The sequence below is a fragment of the Neovison vison genome, chromosome 6 (assembly GCF_020171115.1).
Source record: "Neovison vison isolate M4711 chromosome 6, ASM_NN_V1, whole genome shotgun sequence".
NCBI lineage: Eukaryota > Metazoa > Chordata > Mammalia > Carnivora > Mustelidae > Neogale > Neogale vison.
In genome coordinates this window covers 158,651,931-158,674,068 of record NC_058096.1, presented here as the reverse complement: position 1 = coordinate 158,674,068, position 22,138 = coordinate 158,651,931, and the positions used below count along the sequence as shown (strand labels likewise).

Genomic DNA, 22,138 nt, shown 5'->3' with positions numbered 1-22,138 from the left:
GAGCCCTGGACAGTCAACTGCACTGAGGCTAGTGGTCTGGGACTTTATACCACTGTATCACCTCTCACTGTGGCTGGGCAGCCCCTGGGGAGGGGACATAATCTGGACAAAGCAGCTCTTTTCAGCCAGGGGCAGTAGGCAGAGAGAAAATCAGTGGGAGGCAACCAGGATGCTGGGCAGGTGGGCACGGAATGCTTCGATACATCAGGGGGACCTGAGGGACACTATCCCAGAATCCACCACGGGGCATGTGGCGCTGTCTGTCTGGGGCAGCCTGGGCAGGGAGTCTGTAGCTGGGTGCATTACAGGGGAAGGGGCAGGTGTGGGAGGGATGATTCTGCGGGGGAGGCACTGAACCAGGCAGGAAAGGTGATTGAGCCACCATTCCATACAAGTCTGGACCTGGCACAGACTCACTCACAGTACCTCAGAGAAATGGGGGCAGCCTGAAAGTTTTAGAGATTGTTCCCAGATGAAGCAAATGATCCATGACATGTCCCAGCCACAAGGAAGAGGTAGGCCGTTCAAAGCCACATGCACAAAATGCTACCGTTCCTACTCTTCTGCCTCTCCTATGTCAGGAACCCAGTGACCAAACAGATGGAGGAAATCATAAAGGCAGTTTGGGGTTGGGGGGTGGGGCGGAACTCAGAGTGAGGTTAAACCAGTTGTTTCAAGAGCAGCTGTCAATCCTGGTAATTGACTAGTGGCCACAGAACACAGAGAGGCCTGTGTGTGCTATCAGGGCGCAGTGAGGGTGTTACCCAACCCACACCCCACCCCCAGTAGGAGAAGTTAAAGGACATCACAAACGGAAATGAGGCCGAAAAATGAAAAATGCAGGGCTGATCCAGATCCAGATGTGGACTGTCTTTCCCAGATGGTGCTGACCCATCAGATGTGTAGCCAATCGAACTCCTGGAGCACCTGGAAGCACCCTGAGGCCTTCCCCACCCCCTTGCAGCCCAGATGCCGCAGGGTTGGGTTTTGACATGAATGCTTTAGGGAAGGACACTTTTTTTTTTAATTTATTTTTTATTTATTTTCAGCATAACAGTATTCATTATTTTTACACCACACCCAGTGCCCCATGCAAGCCGTGCCCTCTATAATACCCACCACCTGGTACCCCAACCTCCCACCCCCCCCCGCCCCTTCAAAACTCTCAGATTGTTTTTCAGAGTCCATAGTCTCTCATGGTTCACCTCCCCTTCCAATTTCCCCCAACTCCCTTTTCTGAGAAGGGAGTAGGGAAGGACACTTTTATGATCAAGTTGGCCCCAGGGCCCAGTGAGGACCCAGGCAAAAGCCAATAAGCCCTGAAGTCTCATGTTCCAGCTCTTCTACCCTGACACACACCTCCCAGCCCCACCCCTTCCCCACCAGGACCAGCTTCCTATAGCCTGGCATCTCTTCCGAGGCTAACTGTTGTCTCGGGCCAGATTCCCTAGAAGCAGAACTTGAGAGGGGAGTTAGGTGCACTGTGATCAGTTGAGGGGGCTGAATAAGAAAGTGGCCTTTAGTAGGGTCCCACTTCAGCCAGCTCTGGAGGGAGCTCTGCATGGGTTGCACAGCTGGTCCTTCCTTGAGACAAGCCTTTTGTAGCCTGCTTTCAGTGGGCCTCCCTCCTCCTCCCACGATGGCCTGGGCCAAGTGGCTCATGTTCTGCTGAAGGCAATTTTCTGGAGAAGGAGGGTAGCTGTGAGTCATCAGCAGCCAGCACACACGCCTCTGGTATATTAGGGGCTTTTTGCTACTGTGAGAGAATATCACAAACTTAGTGGGTTAAAACAACACAGATGCATTATCTTATAATTCTGGATGTTGAAAGTCCACGGTGGGTCTCACTGGGCTAAAATCAGGGCTTCAGGAGCTCCATTCCTTTCTGGAGGCTCTAGGGGAGAATGTATGTTCTTTCATCCTCCAGCTTCTATAGACGCCCCCCACCTTGGCTTGTGGCTCCTTCTGTGTTCATACAAAGTTATAATGACAGGTTGCATCTCTCTCACACAGCCATCTCACTGGTCCTCTCCATCCTGGCTTTGGTACTAATCACATGATTGTCGCACAGCTGATGGCTCTGTCATGTGACGTGGTAAGAGGTATTTTCATTCAGCGTAGGCAAAGAGGCACCTTTCTGTTCAGTGCACAACGTGCAGACAGTGCTGACCCATGTTTTGCTTGTGGCTATTACCATGGCATCATTAGCCTTTTGCTTTCCAGATAAAATGATGAAAGAGAGTGAGGATAGGAGAAAGTATCAGGTGCATGGAATCAGGCTGGATTTGAACCCCATGCAGCTGTGTGACCGAGTGCCAGTAACTCACTTTCTCTGAGCCTGTGTCCTCATTTTATGTGGAGAAAATAATAACACCCTCAGGGGGTTTGAATGGTCTAGTGAACTGGCAGAGGGAAAGTACCAGGCATCAGAAGGCTCTTAGTAAAGGGGGCCCATCGGAGTTGGTATTATCATTATCATTATTAGAGGAGAAAATAGTCATTGCTGTCCTGAAGCAGAGAAACATACTCAGAGGATAGACCAAATTAGTTTTACAGAAAAACTTAAACTTAATAGGCATAAATAATTGAACTAAATAATGTCCAGCTAACAAGAAGTAATTAGTCCCTCATGTATGTGGCAATGTTTTAGGGACATATCAAGGATTGTCTATCATTCTGCATTTCATATTTTATGAGGAATATGGACAAGCAGGTGGGTGTTTGGAAGAGAGTGATCAGAGTGGTGAGTGGTGTATCAAAATAAAATCGTGAGGAAACTCTGGGAGTTTGGTGTGTAAAAGATTGAGGATGTGCAGCTGTGTTTGAAAGTACCATGTTTAAAGTCAAGAGACTCATGCAATGTGACTTTAGAAGGAAGGATTGGAAACAAGGGGTAGAGTAAAAGGCAAACTTCAGTGGGAATGTAACCATTTAACCCATGCACTTGACCTGTGAATAATGCGTGGTTTAACTTCTGTCAGGCAGAGGTCATCTGAAGGTCTTTTCTTACTTAATTATCTGATAATCTTCAAAATGTTCGTGCTTCCCAAAGAAGCCAACGTCTCTCATCACTGAACTTGGACGTATCAGTGATTTCCAGTATGACCAGGAAGGCGGGATTCTGCTGTCCCCTTTACTCTTGGCCAAGGCCCAGTTAAGGGTGGGATGTTCAAACAGGGGAGCAATGTCTGCCTCTCTGGCGATCATGGACACAAGGAGTGTCTTCGTCATCATCTTCAGAAAACCGTATTCTACTCACACTCTCACTTCCCAGTCATTGTCATTCACGTCCTTCCTGTGACCAAACCTCATTTCAGAGCCGCGTTTGTGTAGCTCCACGGTTCTTCAGTTTTGCTGAGTAACGAGTGCTCTTGAGCCGCAGCTTTCTTGGACTCTTCCTTGGGCTTCTTTGGAACCACTGAGGTTGGGCTTCTCTTGCATGTTCTCCTGCTCGTCTCTTACCCTTTCCTCTGACAAGTGGGCCAGCCGGGGTGTGTTCTTCCCACAGCAAGGACAAGGGGAAGCACATAGAGCTGCTTAAGGCCTCAGCTTCCTGGAGGAGGCAGGCCATCCCATCTGGTGACATTCCTCCAGGGTGTGGGCCCAGCCCACGTCAAACGGTGGAGAAACGCACTCTCTCCAGGGACTGCAAAGCCACCTGGCAAAAGACACAAGTGCGGGCCGGGGGCAAAGATGGGGTCAAGAATCTAACCTACCATAGTACCGAAGGTGACCTCTGCATCATTGAACCTTTTTGGTGGGTGGATGGCACCAAGTCTTGGGGCTGTCCCACCCTTCCGCTTCCCTTTCCCATCTGGAAGTAACGCCTCGGGTCTGACTGTGAGCCTGGCGGGAAGGGGGTCTCATGTCCTGCGCTCAGGATACGGAGGCTGCTTGGCCTCCAGGCTTGGTTTCCTGTCTGCTTAGCTGTCTTCCAAGGCTACTGCATCACTTTCAGTTCCCTATAAATTCCCAGCAGGCCTTTCAAGGCAGTGCTATTCGTAATCCTTCAACAGGTAACGATGTGTCTCTACTTTAATTCTCAGTGTGATGAGTGTGATAAGACAAAGGAACGTGTGCTTTTTAAATGAGTAATGGAAATGAGTTTGCCTCTGAGGAATATCACAATCATTAACCTCAGGGGGGATTTTAGGAGCTTCTCAAGTACAGCCCAATTTTGAAAGACTCCATTTTGGAAAAAAAATAAAATAAAATGCCCTGTGCTAAAGAGAACTTTACTATATTTTTCCCTTATTAGAATTAAATTGATATCGTAGCTACCATTTTATTTTTTAAAATACAGAGGGAAAAAAGAGGTCTGCCAGGCATTCTGTTGTTTTCAAAGATGAAAGTGAAGGAAAGCAAGCAGTTTCCTTCTAGGGAAGAGGAAGGAGAATTAGTGAAGGACTCTCTGTGAGGTGAGGTGAGGTGAGGTGGCGAAGGAAGGAGGTGAAGAGAGCAAGCCACAATGTGAAGCAGAGACTGGCAAATGTTCTAAATTCCCGAAAGGAGGTGTTGGGTACCATGGTCAGTGATCCCAGAGTACAGGTGATCTGCCCCCCTTCCCTTTCCTTGCTCTTCAAATTTAACCTCCTGTCTCCACACATACTACCTGCAGATTCGCTTCCTTCAAGCCCCATCTCATCTCCATATCCTGAATTCCAGGGAAAAGCCACCTGCAACTATCTCCTGAGAGTGACATTTCAGAAAATCTGTTAGAGCAGTTTTTGTTTTCCTTTTTAACTGAGAACCAAAGGTTATACAATGATGGCCAAGAAAAGTCAAAAGTCAAGTGTGAGGTTCCTAGCTGATGGATGTTTGTTTAAAAATAAAAGGAATCTGACTTTCTCACTGTCTAGGATTTCTGAGGTAAAATGGACACTAAGCGTTGGGTGGACAGGGCCTCACATTTGTTCCTCACCTGACTGCCTGTGCCCTAAAGCTGGAAAGGCTACACATTTGCCACAAGAAAGTGACCAAGAAAAGTAGACCAGGACCCCAGCCTCATTCCCTGTTTCTATGTTTCTAATTTTCTCAGCTCTCACACTCTATAACTCATTACCTATTGCCAGCTTCACCCTTGCCCTTGGATTTGCACCTCCCCCCACCGATGTGGCCCCCAGGCCCTTGGGTTGAGCAGACACTGTGGCAGGCTCTTCTTCAAGTCCAATCTTGCTTCCAGGACATGGCCATCCTTTATGATCACTTCCTCAGACTGTCCCCTTCCAGAAAACTTGGTCAGCTGTGCAAGCCAAAGATGGTCATCCCAACCATTTGTGGAGACATGAGAGAAATAGGCAGCTATGTGTCCCTCAGCCCCAGTTGTCACAGCCAGTGCGACAAATCGACCGGGGTAACCGTGGGGGCTAAGAGGATGATTAAAAAAAGTTAAGAGACAAAGAGATGGGGGCAGGAGGGACACTGAAGATGATGTCCAACGGTGCCAAATTTATTCCACGTCTTACAAGCGTTTATAAGGCAAACCAGAATAGGAGAAGCATTACATCAGTACCTAGTCAGATGACCGCAAGTTCCTTTAACAAGTTTACATTAACTACAAGCAAACCTCGTGATGCCAGGTAGTTTCAGCTAAAGCCATTAACAAGACAATCAACCAGGGAGTGGATCATGGGCGGTACAGAACAACAAGGATTAACTAAGAACTCAGGACTCTGGCCACATTGTTCCCTACTAAAGGGAGAGTGTGTGGGAAGTCACGTAGGCAAGTGCACGACACATAGCACAGACCCTTTCTCAGTGCACTCAGCTTTCCCATCCTTAACCTTGTCAAGGTGTCCGGACTTTGAAGGAGACACAAGTCAGGGCCTGGTTTGGTCCTCGACTCCAGCCGTGCCGTGGCCTCCAACACCCAGTGCTGGAATTTCCAGCCCTTGAGTCAAGAGAACCGAAGACCCAGTCTTCGGCTAGGAGAATCCTCTTGGTTTGAACGTCCTTTCTCCACCAAGCAGATCCACTCTTCCAATCCCTGGGCCTTGGGGCTGTCTTGATTGGGGCTGTCAGGGGTGGGGACTCACCTTCATTGTACATCAACTCAAATGTATTCCATCTGTGGCAGCCTCATTTCAGGAAAGCATTGCAATTGTTTGTGGTCATCTGCCGCTCCTTAAAATTGCAGAGACCTGAACAAGCACTATTAACATAACTGACTCAATGTATGAATCTACTCCATCAATTAAGGAGGATTTTCCAAAGGACTTTGTTCTTCCATTACTGTCAGATACCTTGTTTCCTTAATGATTTTTACATTAACTACATGTTCTTAGTTGGCATCCACTTAGAAGACAGCATATTAAATGGGCTCATATTTCTAAACATGCTCATAGTCACTGCACAAAGGATCATTTGCTTTCAAACTGCCCATGTGGCAACCACGGAGGAAAACAATAATGACTTTGATTTAGGTCAGCATCCCTAAAACAGAGCCTGAGATAGAGATCCTTGTGAAAGTGGTTTATTGGGGGGGGGGTGTGCCCTTGGGAGAGGAGGATTCAGATTCTGCTGCTCTCAGCAGAAGAGGCAGGGGAAGGAGCCAAGCAAGGATGTGCCCTCGGTTGGAGTTGGCTCAGATTGATGCCACCCATGGCAAGCTCTAGGACACAGGTTGTTCTTACCTGGTATTCCCACCCTGGGATGAGGGTGCCCAACCTGTATCTCCTGTCATTCAGTCTTTAGAACAATTTATTCTCTGAAAAAAGAGCACCTGCAGGCCAATAGCAGTCCATCATCACAACATCAGCATGATAAACCAGATGTGGGCAAGGCACCAGCAGTATCCCCATATCTTTACATGTAGATGCAGCATCAAAACATCCTCCATTATGAGTGAATATAAAATACAGATGGACCTTGGCATTGTTGTACCAATAACATCATGCTACCCCATCATAATGAAAGGTAATATGGTAACATTATTAGAAGAGGAAATATTACATTACCCTCAGTCCAGGAGCCTTCTGCTATGCTCTCGTTTGACCATTAGTTTAACTGTTTTCTGACCTCATCTGATTGCTCGGAAAAGCCATAAAACTTTAACCAAATCTTAAATGGAAAAAAAAATTGTAGACACACACATACATAGGTACATAAAACTAAAAAGACAAGGCAGTGTTTGCTCAGCAATGAAGTGTCTCTTGATGGGAAAGACCAAACAGAAATCAAAGGGAATATTGAAAAGCAAATGTCAAATCTGTGTGTTCTCAGAATAGAATTAAAACTCTGAGGTGCCATCAATCACTTAACCAGACAATTGTTTTAGAAGCTGTACAACCAATAGATAAGAAAACACCAGTGCTCTCTAGAATCTTTTTCTTAAGTTTTAAATAGATCCTTTCCGTTGGGTCATGGTATGTATCCATGTTAAAGTGCAGTACCCAGACCTCAGTGCTTTGTCGGAAAGGATTGTTCACCTCTGGTGTCTTCACTTCCAAGTAGCACAAACTTAACTGCTACTTTTCTGTAGAGGACAGAATGCTAATATAATGCCCAGTCCAAAAGAGGTAGTTTTTCTGTATTCTTTGCTCCTCTGGCCCTCTTGAGGGAATCCTATTGACTCTAGCAACAGAAAGTCAGTAACACTAGCACACAGGCAGGGTAAGGAAATGGTGACCCTTCCAGACGAGGAATGCTTGCCGGACATGGCAATGTTTGGCTTGAAGAAGACTTTGGGGAATACGGTCAGTGTCCTCAAACAGCTGAAGAGATCATATTCAGAAGCAGATTAAAACTCGCTCAGGATCCCAAGTGCCAGGTGATGGAAGACACTAAAAGGGAGAGCTTTTAAAGATGATCCCAGAAGCTCCACAGATTTGGAGAGGTGGGGGTTCCACATTAACGTATATGTTTGGAAAATGCTGTATCCTGTGTTCCCTTTGGATACTGATAGCACACATGAGCATTTTGTGGTTCAGCTCTTCTGAAAACTGCCAAGTGTTATCAGTGGAGAACAGGCAGTGGAGCAAATGGATTATAACTACAGAGTTCTCTCTCCCAACATCTCCTTTTCCCTAATTCCACTTGGCTGCTGTTGAACAGTTTTTGGCTTGTATTTCTTCAGAGTATGTAATTCAGAAAGCCTTTTCAATGCCCGCAAAGGCAAATTCATTAAAAAGTTATTAAGACTTCAATTCAGGTCCAGTGTCCTCAGAGAACATTGTACCCAGCGCCTTTCAAGGAAAGGGGTACAAAACACTTTAAAGGTAGCATCTTCTGTTGGCTCCTAAAATGTGATGCTTGCCACCACATGCTAAGGATTTTATGAAATATCTCACTGGAAATTACTTATGTGAGAAAGTAATCCACATTCCTTCCAGGAAACACTGAGCAGAAATGGATGCTGGTGGGCTCCAAGAATGGAGGTTTCTTGGAGTCTCACACAGAAGTGGAAGCAACTAGGGTGTAGGGACCAATGTTAGGCTCTGGGGTATCACATGGGACCTTCACATCTTTGCCTTGGAAAGGTAAAGATCCTTTACCAGAAAGAAGATAGGACAGAGGAGGGAGGTGGAGAGGATATGACCATATTTCCCACCACCCTCCCTCAAACATCTACTCCCTGGGGAAGGTCCTAATGTGTTTTTGGAGCCCATTTGTAGTGTGCGGGCATTTTGCCATTCCTTGAGGAACATCCGAATGCCCTTCTTTCCTGCTTCTCTCCATCGATTCTGGTCCCAAAGCTATCAAGACCCAGTTACAGTGCTTCCTCGAGTTCTTTGGTGACCATCGTTTCTCTGAACTTGCATATCATTCCTCAAACAGACTAGACATTGGTAAGCAACCTGAAGACATGATCAGGTCTCATTTATGTGCCCATTTTTATGACAGCTAGCACACACCTGTACACACTGAGTATTTAGAAAATAGTAGTTTGTGGGTGGGAAAAAGACCAGTCTGCCCTCAAATACCAACAACAGAAATAGAAGCCAAATAAAAACAAAATAGGAGAGGTGTCCAGGTGGCTCAGTCAGTTAAGCATCTGACTTCATCTCAGGTCATGATCCTAGTATCCTTGGATAGAACCTCACGTCCGTCCAGCTCTCTGCTCAGTGGGGAGTCTGCTTCTCCTTCTCCCTCACTCTGCCCCTTCTCTCTCATGTTCTCTTTCTCTCTCTCAAATAAATAAATAAAATCTTTTTAAAAAATAGGGGAAGTACATGGAAAATTCCTAATCCCTCTTGAAAGTTATGTCCAGGTATATTAAGTCTTCAGCCTGCCCAAAAAGAAGCTTGACACAGAAGCCCTATTTCCTCTTATGTGATCTTCCTCTTCATTTCCCTTTGTGTTGCGTATTTTAACACAAAGTTACTCAGTACACAAAGGGTCATAACAGGGGTATCTTCTTCATTTTGAGTTATATCCAGATACAAACACAGTGCCATCCCATTCTGTTTAACAGTCGTGTCCTGAGCTCCCACTGTTAGTAGTAATACTTCCACCAGTTTTGTTTTTGTTTTTGTTTTATATTTTCCTTTATCTGCTTTCGATTTTAAACATTTTTGATTATTTGTCTAAGTGCTGCTTGCAAATAAACATAATTGGATTTTAGATTTCTTTTCTCCCCAACCTGAAGTTGTATTCTTAAATAACAGAGATTTATGGGTTCACATTCATTGTTATGAGTGAAATACTTGCCTTTCCATCTTAAAGGAAGAAAACTAGAAACTATGCCTCTGTAGTTTCTATTTTGTGTTTTCTGCTTCCTTCCATTTCATGTGTGTGTCTGTGTGTCTCCTTGTGTGAGTGTTAGTCATGTGTGGTTTGTGTGTTCCTTCCTTGTACGATCTCCTGTGTTTTTTGGAACATGTATAATACACTCCTCCTTCTGATTACCTTTGAGTAAACACTCTTTATTCTACATTTCTCAAGTTATTAAAAAGTCAAAATAAATCTTGTATAGACTTCTCTGTTATTTCAGATAACTTACCAAACTTTTTTTTAAAGATTTACTTATTTATTTTAGTGAAAGAAAGAGCATGAGGGGAAGGAGCAGAGGGAGAGGGAGAGAGAAACCCAAGCAGATTCCATGCTGAGCATGGGGCCCAATGTAGGGCTTGATTTCACAACCCCAAGATCACAACCTGAACTGAAAGCAAGAATTGGACACCTAACCGACTGCATCACCCAGGCACCTCATAAAATACCGAACTTTTAACCTTAACCCAGTATGTCACTCTTGTCAATTCAGACTTTTGCCATTCTCATAATGTTTCACAAGTCATACTATTGAGAATAAATACTAAAATAGATAAGCATTTTATAAGATTTATACATCTATTTAGACATTTCTAGTTCTGATTTCTGTATTTACCACTTGTTCAATTGTTGCATAACATCTCTATTCTTCAGCTCTTGTTTTTGTTTTGTTTCTCAGTTGTTCAGTGTATATTTTTGGCACCAAAGGCATATCGGAGTGAATTTCCAGGGGCCCCACTTACTTAGCTAATGAATCTCTTGCAGCCTGGGGCAGACTGGTGAGCCACTGAGAGCTTCTTGCAGTTTCTATAAAATGTCCCTCAGCCATGCCCTGTAGCTCTGTCTCCCTGCCCATTCTGCTTCCTTTGAAGCTAGTGGCACACTCTCCCCTTTCCTCTTAGTTTAGGAAGTCCAAAAATCTGGTAATTGCTGCTTTATGACAGTAATTAGATCATCTGTAGGGTCACTTCTGTCTGGCACCATCTCTCCTAAGGACTTTGATGGTGAAATTTTATCTCTTGCTTCCCTATATTCCCCACACTATTCTTCTGGGGTTTTGTTTTGTTATTTCATTTCATTTCTTCTCTTGATTCCTTTATCATAATATCAGCTCTCTTGTATTTTGTTGTCAACCCAAAGCAAATGCTGTCTATAATTGTCTTTTGTTTAATATAGTATAATCCTCCAAAAGATGTCTTCCCCTAAGTCATTGTGGAAAGGAGGCAGGTTATGAGACGTGGTCACATTCATGGACAAAGGGCAAGTGAGACCGCATAACTTCCAGAGGGTGGACGCTGTGGTGTGGGTATTCTCTGCAGTATCCTCAGCACCAAGCCTGACACCCATCCTGTAGGGGTTGCTCAGTGCAAATTTATTAAACGAGTGAATGAACAGATAAACGAATCCTCAGCCAATCAGAAATAACGGTATCAGAATTATGGGTAGGATCACTTTAGTTATACACAATGCAAAATATTCAGAAGTAAGAAGGTAGAACTACAGATAATCTCAATAACCATGTATCCATTAGACATTGAGCACCAGCTGTGTGCCAGGCCCTGAGCTGATATCTCACATCTTCATTTATTTAAGTCAAGAGTCTGGGAAGTAACAAAGGAAAGGGGTCAGCGTTATCTAGAAACTGGAGAAATTGAGAGGGAACCCCTGCCACTTTCAGCTGAAGGTGCCCTGGACCTACTTCAGTGACAGACACTAACATTCAGTGGACAGGGTGGGTTTAACAGGCCTCATGATGCTGTCAGTAGCCTTCCAAGGCCCTCTCCCCGACTCCCTTCCAGGGGACCCAACTGGGATGCCTTGTAGCCGGGTCACTGCTGGGAGAATATTTCAACTCCATTTGGGGACCAGTTTGGGGAAGTCAGGAAGCCAGAGGAACTGTCAGAGTCTGGTTTGTCTAGACATGAGTATGATATTGGCCACACTTACACAGATGTTCCTAAATCTGTTTTTCATGTTGTACACATAAGTTGGTATTAGGAAGACATGGACACTGCCTCCCTCCTCTATCCCATCCTTAAACATCTCACAACTAGGAAGAATAAGAAAGGAACCAAGTGGTGAAGGGATAATCTTTATATGCATAAACGTCTCCAGAAAATAAAAAGTTCTCAAGTGCCAGACACTGCCACTGTTTAATCAGTGTTACAGAGAAAATGTGAGATGTTATTCCTGAGAATTGTTTACCTTACTAGTAATGAACCAAAGTCTTATATGTTACAGTTTGGGAGAAAAGTCAGCCAAAGGACAGAGACTGTCCCTCTTAAATTATAGATCATGATGTCTGAAAACATTTGGTGATTTCTTTTTTTTTTTAAGATTTTATTTATTTATTTGACAGACAGAGATTACAAGTATGCAGAAAGGCAGGCAGAGAGAGAGGAGGAAGCAGGCTCCCCGCTGAGCAGAGAGCCCGATGTGGGGCTTGATCCCAGGATCCTGGGATCATGACCTGAGCTGAAGGCAGAGGCTTTAACCCACTGAACCACCCAGGCGCCCCACTTTGGTGATTTCTTGAATCATGGCATAGCAATGATCTCCTAGAAGAATAATGTTTTCTGTGCCCCAAAGAAGAGATTTTTATTTTAGGAATCTTTTAAGATCATAACTTAGCAGAAAGAAGGGCAACACAAGACAGTATTTTCCCTGCGTAGATAACCCACCAGAGAAGGGAGAGTGATCATTTTAGGTGGCCTTTTGTTCAATTTGTAGTCCTTCCTATGGATCACCAGCTAGGTATAGCAAATATATTTTGAATATGTGTGTTTCCATGTTCCCCCAAGACCTACTGTGCTTCACACATTTTCTCCTTGGCCCATCCACTAAGAAATAAAAAAGGTGCCTAGGGCAGAAGGAAAGGAGGAGGAATCACCCAAGACAGAGTTTGAGCAGTCAGAAAGTGGGAGCTGCTGTGAATCCTGGCTATGCTCGGAGAGTTATCTAAACTTGAAGCTGCAAAACCTTTTCTTGACTGATGCTGCTGATTCGTGCCTCCCTGCTTGAGGTGCAGACCAAGTCCTGACAGACACAAGTAGAGATCACCTGCCTTTGGACCCATTATTACGTCTGTGTTTGGAGGCTGGGAAACCACAGGAATAAGCCATCTCCAGTTGTAAACCTGGGAGATGCAGACCCGTTGGAAAATGTGTCTCCCACACTTCCATTCAGCTGCCTTATTGGAGAATGTTCCACTGACCTACTTTAGAATGGCCCCGTTGGTTCTCCCACCACCGTAGATACCGCATCATAAAATAACAGAATGAGGCTGGTAGAATATAGGGCAGGTCCTTGTATGTGTCTGGTGCTCAAAGCATCAAGCAATGTGTGTGTGTGTGTGTGTGTGTGTGTGTGTGTGAGAGAGAGAGAGAGAGAGAGAGAGAGAGAGAGAGATAGACCTGTGCATTGTAACCCAGCTATTCAGGACTGAGGTTTGGAGAGTGCTGGGCAAGGTGTGGGGGGACATTCATTGCCAAATGCTACTAAAGCATTTACTTTGTAGCTTATCAAACACTGCCTGGTTGTTGAAGGAGATTTAAAAAAAAAAAAAAAAGCATAGACTGTTCTGTCACATGCTGAGCTTACCTGGAAAGAAAATCCAAAAGCTGATTGTGACCCTTTCCTCCACACCCCAGCAACTTAACAACAAACAAATGAAATGTGGGCGTGCACACATGTACACACCACACACACACTCACACCTTCCATCAGGGAATTGCATCTTCCGTTGCCACAGCAAGAACATTGTCTAAATCCCTGTCGCTTCAGCCTGTCCACGATAATCCAAACATCACCTCTACTCTGTTCTAAGGCCATAAAGAAAAGCAACCAGAATGACTTACTGAAAGGATAGGGAACCAGCCTGAGTCTGTTTGATCCAGAAGGCCTCTATCACTTTGCATGAGATCAGCCTGCTTTCCCTGTTTGAAAAGGACATTTCAAGGAACATTTTCTGGGCATCCATTTTCTTATTTTAAGAATAGAAATAAAAAATGTCAATCTGGAAGATTTGGTTTAAAGTTTAAATGAGACAGTGCCCGAAAGCAGTAGTGTCCTCTTAGAGTAACTTTCCTTGCTTCTCCCTGTTTCCGGTCCTACCACCCCAGAGAGCAGGAGCTGCCTCCTGCCTACCTGCTCTGCCCAGGCCAGTCTCTCACTTCAACAGCCAGAACTTGGCTTCCCAGATTCCTTGGCAAAGCTGACATGCTTCAGTATGTCGACAGTGGCACTGTCAGCATCTCCTTTCTTTATAAAACCTGTCACATCCCTGAGGACCTCTCCTGCTGGGGCAAGTGGTCTGGCCATCTTTGACTCCTCCCTGGCCCCTTTGTCCAGAAACCCCCTCTGTGCATGCACTCTGATTTCTCTGTGCTCAGGCCAGGCTCCTCCTCTCCCCTCACCCACCCTGCTGCTCCCACCCCAGCCCAGGCTTCATCCCGCACATCTCACGTGAACTATTTCAAGAACTACCCCAGTCATGTTTTCTCTCCATCTCTACCTCCTCGTCTACTTTACATACTGCTGCCAAACCTCGTCTGAAAACAAACGGACATCGAATTACGGATTTTCTCAGGAATGGTTCTCTATCTCCTTGCCTAAAGAATTACACTCAAACTTCCCTGACTTGACTCTTATTCTGAAACCTCCTGGCGTCAATAAAAGCGGAGAAGCAATGGGGCTTGTCCCATCAGATCTGCAGAGGTGAAACTTTGTTCACTACCCCTGACAGTCCTTGTCAGTGGAACGAGCAAACATCTGTATAAGTCGGTCATTTGCAAACAAGCTCAAAATGCAGGCCTGCGGGAGAGAGCAGGAGAGAGACCAAATGATGCCCAGGCGTCTGGGTGGGTATGCATTCTGGCTCTGCACTTAGCAGACCAAGTGACCTCAGACAGCTGATAGACTTTCCCTCAATCCCAGTGTCTTTCAAACAGGATTGAAAATTATAATACCTATCTATTTCTTGGAATTTACTGAAAACTACATAAAGTGACACACGGGAATATTCCCTGTGGACTATGAAACATATCTTTATGTACAGAAGGTTCATATTAACAGTATGCCAAATTCCTAGGCAAGCACTTGGGGGAGGGAGAGGAGTAGAACCTAGACCAGCCAATCCATTCTGGAGAGACCTGAGGAGAAGTACAAATTCCCAAGACTTAAGCTAGAACAGTTATGAGGAAAGCAAGGGGCTTTCTTTAAGGGACTGTAAAAACCCCACACCTAAGGCACGGGAGAAGACAGAGCAGCAGTGATCATCAATATCAGGGTCAGGAGTGTCAAGTTCAGATAGTTGCCAGATGGTCATGGGAAACTGGTCATTGAGGAGGATGTCTTCACTCAACATTTGAAGCCAAACACATGTAATAGAGGGAAAGCTTGGCGGCCACGTATTCCAGTGTGAACCAATGACCCAGAGGGCAGAGGCTGTGGTCTCCAAACACAAAGCCCTGAGCCAATCCAACTCCCGTTGCTATTTTTAAAGCTCAGTGCGGGTGAGGGGCGGGGGAAGTAGGGAGAGTTTTTCCACTAGCAGTCAGGAACCGAAATAGGAAAGATCAACAGAAGCATTTATAAACAATGAATGCCATTAATTTTTTTTAAGCTAGGAGCGGGTTGGAGAGATGTAGAGAAGCAAGGAGTGGGGACTAGAGACAAGGAAAGATGGCCCAGGGGTCTTCCCATTTTTTAGTGGTCCTTTCTGCTTGCTTAATGGCATTTCAGGCCATTGGTGAATTACTCTATTAGTGAGTTTCCTGGAAAACTTGGAAACCACCTTGTTCAAGTAAATTAGGGGAGAGATAGGAAGGGTTATTTTTAATCAGGGTCCCATGACTAGAGTTCAGCTATGATGGAAAATCTGTTCCCTTTTTTCCCCTTTAGCAGAAAACTTTCTAAGTATTGAGTGTTAATCTAAAGTTTGGGAGCAGTTTAAGCTGTCTTTCTCTAGGTCCAAAAGTCAAGCTAGCTCTTTCTGGTACACCACATTGTGAGGACAGTGACAGGTAACCTAGGGCTCTTTTGGGGATGGTGAGAAAGCACTGTTAAGTCTCGGATTGAGCTATGTCTGCCTCACTTCCCACAATGGTGCAACAAGAACATTAAAACAGGGGGCTGGACACGACTCATTCAATACAGCTCTGCTGTGAAGGAAGAGTGTAATGTTTGTCAGATCACTTTGATTCTCTAAGCCTGTTTCTTTATCTGTAAAAGGAGAGAGTTGGCTAGGTCAGCTGCAGTGGGGGGAGGTGCACATTGGTTTCCATACTAATGGATTGGCAGTGATTGCCGAGAAAAACTTCTAACCCTTCTCAATGAGAAAATTGGTATGATTGATAAGTGGTGTCTGCCATGTATACAAAATGAAGTGCTTCTTCAGTACCCGTACTATGTATTTGCCGTCTTCAGGCTATGGATCTCAAAGGCAGGACTTTGCAGAAATTGAATATGCATGCCCATCACCTGGAAGTCTTGGTGAAAGGCATTTCCTGATTTAGTGGGTTTGCATTCTACATTCCTCCCAGGGTCTTAGGTAATGTCAGTCATGCTGATCTGTGGGCCACACTTCAAGTTACAAGGCACTGAGGATCTTTCTGACTAAATTCTGTGACACTTTTGGGGTGCCTGGGTGGCTCAGTCAGTGAAGGGTCTGCCTTCAGCTCAGGTTGTGATCCGTGGGTCCTGGGATCGAGCCCCGCATGGGCTCCCGGCTCAGCAAGGAGTCTTCCCCACCCTGTTCCTTCTCTCTCTCTCTCTCTATCTTGTATGCATAATTAATTAATTTTAATTTAATTTAATTCTCAAATAAATAAAATATTTAAAAAATTAAAAAATTTTAAAAAGAAATACTCCCAACAAAAGACACCTAAAAGAGGAAAATGAAAATTAGTTGATTAATTCTGTAACACTCTTAACTCAGCAAGTCACGAAGATTTATGTGGGAGGCGTTGCCTTAGGTACCTGGGAAAGAGAAGTGAGGTACAGAAAAGAAGAGAAGAGCTCATTTTAAATTTTCATGAGATTTCTGACTTTGTCTCTTGCATAAATATTCATCTTTCTTTCCATAGATAATAAATACGAAAAGCTTACTAAGCAATTGTTGATACACATACACATGAAAATACATGCACCAATGCATATAAGAAGTGCCAGGAAAATCCAACTGAGAAAACAGTAGTTCTACCTGAGGAGAAAGAGGTCAATGAAAGTCCCATAGAGAATGTGACCTTTCAGGTGGGCATTGAAGGATGAATAGGAGTTTACCACTTCCTACCAAACTTAATATATTATGTGTTAGACCTCCCCATTGAGTATGTACAAGAGCCAAAGTGTGCCATATTTTCTTTAAAAAAAAATAATGTTAACAGAGAGTCAACTCTTAATTTCTCAAAAACTAATGATAAAGCCTACGGATGTGTCCAGGTTTACCACAGGCTCTCTATTCTTTTGGTAGACTTCTCTCATGGGAGGCACCATACCAAAAATCAAACTAGGGGTTACATTACTTGGTTTTTGTCTGAAATAGTATTTGAAAGAGTTCTGATAGGCACTTGGGTGGCTCAGTCGATTAAGCATCTATCTTTGTTCCAGGTCATGGTCCCAGGGTCCTGGGATCAAGCCCCACAGAGGGCTCTTTGCTCAACAGGGAGTCTTCTTCTGCCTCTCCCCTTTGCTCGTGCTCCCTCTCTCATGTGCCCTCTCTCTCTCTCTCAAAATGAATAAAATAATTTTTAAAAAGAAAAGAAAAGATTTCTGAACGAGTTCATCCTTTTATCCCTGATTTTCAAATGCGACAGATCAAACCTGGTACCCAGATGCACCTAGAATATACAGCTAAAAGATTTCAGTCAGACCTAGTTGATTGAGGGAAGAAATAAATAAGCAAAGGACACCAGCCAGAGATACGATGTTGAGTATGGACCAAGACCTGCTTTACAATTGCCACCTTACCACTTACCAACTAAATAGATTTGGGTCAATTGCTTAAACTCTGATCCTTAATTTTCTATCTATTAAGTGTGGAAAAATAATAACTAAGTTCAAGGTATTGTTGTATGACAGAGAACATATGGCAAGAACCTAATTCTTGGTGGTCCTGAGCACAGGGTAGGTATTCAAGGGCCCTGATCCCTGTGGCCTCCCAGTTTTCAGTCTCCCAGGAGAATAGACAAGCAGCTCTGTGTGCAGGAAGGAAGAGGGAGTTTGTAATCACAATAACTGGGTTCAGATCTCCTCTCCACCCTTGTCTCCATAAGGACTTTAACCTCAAACTAAGGACTTCCAACCCCAAAAGCTTCACTTTCCTCTGCTATAAAAGAGGGATGAAAATCATTAATGCCTTTCAACCGTGGTTCTCAACCTGGGGGCAATTTTTGCCTCGCAGGTAGGAATTCAAGATTCAGCAGGTAAAAACACAAGACACTCCATAAAATCGGAATTTCAGAAAAACAACGAATAATTTTTTTAGTGTAAGTGTGTCACAGGCAATATTTGGGACACGGTTATCCCATGCAATATTTGAAATATTCATATATTTAAAAATAATTTGTTATCTTGAATTAAAATTTAACTAGCCTTTCTGTTTTATCTAGCAGCCTTATCTCTAGGGACATTTGACATTTGACAATGCCTGGTATTGTTTTTGATTGTCATGATTCTGGACAAAGTGTGCTAACCAGCCTCAGGCAAATAGAGGGTTCTGACGCTGTTAACCATGCTTCAGGGCATGGGACAGCCCATCACATCCACGTGCAGTGAAGAATTATCAGGCTGCAAAGGCCACTAGGGTAGAGACTGAGAAGCTCTGGATTTGAAAACTTGGATTTGAAAAAAAAGACTTTGAAGGGCCCCTGGGTGGCTCAGTTGGTTAAGTGTCTGCCTCTTGATTTCAGTTCAGGTCATGATCTCAGGGCCCTGAGATCAAACCCAGAGTGGGACTCAGCACTCAGCAGAGAGTTTGCTTAAGATTCTGTCTCCCTGTGCCTCTGCTCATCCCCCACTCATGCCCGAGTGTGCACACACTCGGTGTCCCTTAGGGGGGAAAAAAAATACTTTGGAATCTAAAAGGCAATGAAATCTATCCAGTAAATTGGGGGGAGGGTTGGGGGTTGGGGGTCGGTAGGGGTTGACGGGCACGTTTCCCTTGCAAACTAGAAATAATTGAGATGGAAGACTCTATGAAGTCTGCAACAGAATGTGCTCTGGGGAACCCAGAGGAAGGCCCCACCTCGAAGGACGTTGTTCCAGGAAAGAAAAACAAAGCCCGCTGTGCATGTTAGTATGCCCAGCAAGCGGCACGGGAACGAGTGGGCAGCTAGGGCCTGGCGGGACCAGCAGGACTTGGCATCCAGGACACACTCTCCATTCTACCCAAGTCCAAGGTCGTGGTGAGTGCAGATGGAGGAAAATTACTGTCACCTTATTTTCCCTCCTGACCCCAACAACAAATTCCCCACAGTGGGAACTCCCAAAGCCATACCATCAGGGTGATCCCTCTCATCTCAACGTGACCTTATTTTTATAATTTTTCAAAAATAATTGCACTTCCTTTCAACAATAGGTAGCATCTTATTTCTCATTATAAAAGGGAAAGGCACTCCGTAGAGAAAATACAAATTAAACAAAAATAAGAACTAAAAAGCATTTGTAATTCCACCATCCAGATAGAAATACTATTAATGTCTTGGGTATGCCCTGCCAGACTTTTTGACATCTATGTGATGTTAATTTAAGTGAGGGTTTTCTGAACATTATGGTGTATCACCCGTGTTTTGATACTTTACCATTATACTGTGAGCATCACGTCAATCATAATAAAAAATTGCCTCATAAATAAAAAATTGCCTCAGTAGCCAAAAGGTATTTTGGTTATGGGTTTTCAAGCTTTTATTAACTAATACCTTATTCTGTGATATTTTAGTTATTTCCTGTTTTGTAATATTCACAAAGCAATGGCAAGCATCTTTGTAGTTAAATCTTTGTAGACATATTTAGTTATTTTTTAAGGCCAATTCTGAAATTAAAATTGCTGTAGCAAAGAATTATGCATCTCTTTAAAGTTTTTGGTACATGTTCCCAAATTAACTGGTGCATGTTCCCAAATTAACAGATTAAGCCCCCAAATTAAGGGCTACCATTTGCCCTCCTAGCAATAGTGTGTGGGAGTGCCAATCATCCCACATTCAAACACTGATGGTTTTCTTTTCCTTTTTTTTAATCTTTGCACATTTGATAGAGGAAAAATGGATATCTTGCTATTTTTATTTCCAGTTCTTTGATTACTAAGTCTGCCACTTAATAAATGTTTAACTTTTAATTCCGTTTCTTTTATAAGCTATAAGTTTATGTCCTTGCACAATGCACATTGTAGTTTATTTATCTTTCCCTTGTAATTGGTAAGAAATGTTCATCAACCCCATATAATACAGTATAACATCCTAAATTTTATAAGGCACATAATTTCCCCAATTTATCTGCCTTTTTTTATTACTGACTATATTTTAATGTAATCAAATTTATCAATCTTTTGTATATTGTTTTCTCTCATAAAATCATACTTAGAACGAGCTTCTCTATTCAAGAATAAATAAGCTAAAATTTATATTTTCATCAATTAATTTAATAGTTTCAACTTTTTAAGGTTTTATTGATTGATTGATTGATTGATTGATTTTAGAGAGCAAGAGTAAGAGCAGGGGGAGGGGCAAAAGGCCTGGGAGAGAGGGAATCTGAGGCAGACTCCCCACTGAGCATGGAGCCTAACAGAGCGGGCTCAATCTCAAGACCAATGACCTGAGCCAAAAATTAAGAGTTGAGGGGGTGCCTGGGTGGCTCAGTTGTTAAGTGTCTGCCTTCAGCTCAGGTCATGATCCCATTGTCCTGGGATCGAACCCCACACCTGGCTCCCTGCTCAGCAGGAAGCCTGCTTCTCCCTCTCCTACTCCCCCTGCTTGTGTTCCCTCTCAAATCTGTCAAATAAATAAAATATTTTTTTAATAAAATGAAGAGTTGGATGCCTAACTGACTGAGCCACCCAGGCACCCCTAATAGTTTCAACTTCTTTGTAAATTCCTTAACACACCCAAACTTTTTTTCAGAATTTGTTATGAATTAAATGTCTGGTCTTTTTTCCCAAATAATTTACCAGATTTCTCATCAAAATTTGTTGAATAATCCTGCTTTTCACTGCTGATTCAAAAGTCACTTTTATCAGCCATTAAATTTTTAAAGATATCTAAGTATATTTCTTGGTTTTCAGTTCTTTTTGTTGGTTATTTTGTTTGTTTGTTCAGCACCAATATCTCTCTGGCTTAATTATTATTGTGGGTTATCATAGATTCTTTTTCAAAAATGTTTTGCTATTCTCAAGCATTTATTCTTCAAGATTAATTTTAGAATAACTTTAGGAAATCCCCCACCCAAATCCCAGTGAGACGTCAGCTGGAATTCTGGTGAATTTGCAAAACTATTTGGAGAAAATTGGCATCCCTTCAACACATATTTTTTTCTTTTCTTATTTAATATGTTGAATATTCATAACTGCAGGCATCTTTGTCTTCTTTCAAACGTAAAAAGAATTCATTCAACAAATATTTGTGGAGTATCTCCTCTCTTCCAGGTTTTGGTCTAAGCACTTGGGATGTAACAATGAGTAAACCTGGAAAAGATACTTGCCCTTGTAAAGTTGACATATTCATCATGGAGACAGACGAATGGATGGTTGGATGGATGGATGGTTGGATGGATGGATGCAGGGGGATGGATGCATGGGTGGGTGGATGGATAGATGGATAGATGAACGGATGAGTTTTCTAATGTTCTAAGTTATGTGGAAGAAAGAACAATGTAAAGCAAGGTGAGGAGAATCGGGAGTTCAGAGGCAAGGGACAGAGTACAGTATCATAGGAAGTGGTCAGTGTAAGCTTGTTAGGATAAGACTTGAGCAAGACTTGTGAAAGGTGGGAGAACTCTAGGGAAAGGGCATTTCAAGTGAAAGGAACAAGTAGAGCTAAAGCCTAAGGCAGGAGTATGCCTGGTATGCTCAGTTAACAGCCCAGTAGCCAGTGTGCAGTGGAGCAGTGAATGATGGGCAGAAGAAAGGAGGGCAGATCTCTTGTGTAACTCTGTAGACCATTGTGAGGACTTTTGACTGTAAAGTAATTATAGAACTTTAATGGTATTTGCAAAAGGTGGTTTTAGCTTCTGTGTGAAGAATAGCAAGACTTTGGAGGAATGGGACATGGATTGAAGCAGAAAGGATGATCAGGAGGCTGTCATAGCAGCACAGGTCAGAGGCCAGGGAACAGTGGGAAGAACTGAGAAGGGTCCGGACTCTTGATATATTTTGAAGGAAATGCCCAGCAGGATTTTCTGCATGTGGGCTGCATGAGGAAATTAGCATACAGCGATTTTT

The 22,138-nt window shown here is 43.5% G+C and overlaps 1 protein-coding gene across 1 annotated transcript in view; it reads left to right on the top strand.

Moving 5' to 3' along the window:
* The window catches only part of STAC (SH3 and cysteine rich domain), a 146,533-nt gene that overhangs the window by 59,141 nt on the left and 65,254 nt on the right, over window positions 1-22,138 (top strand). The window lies entirely within an intron of this gene.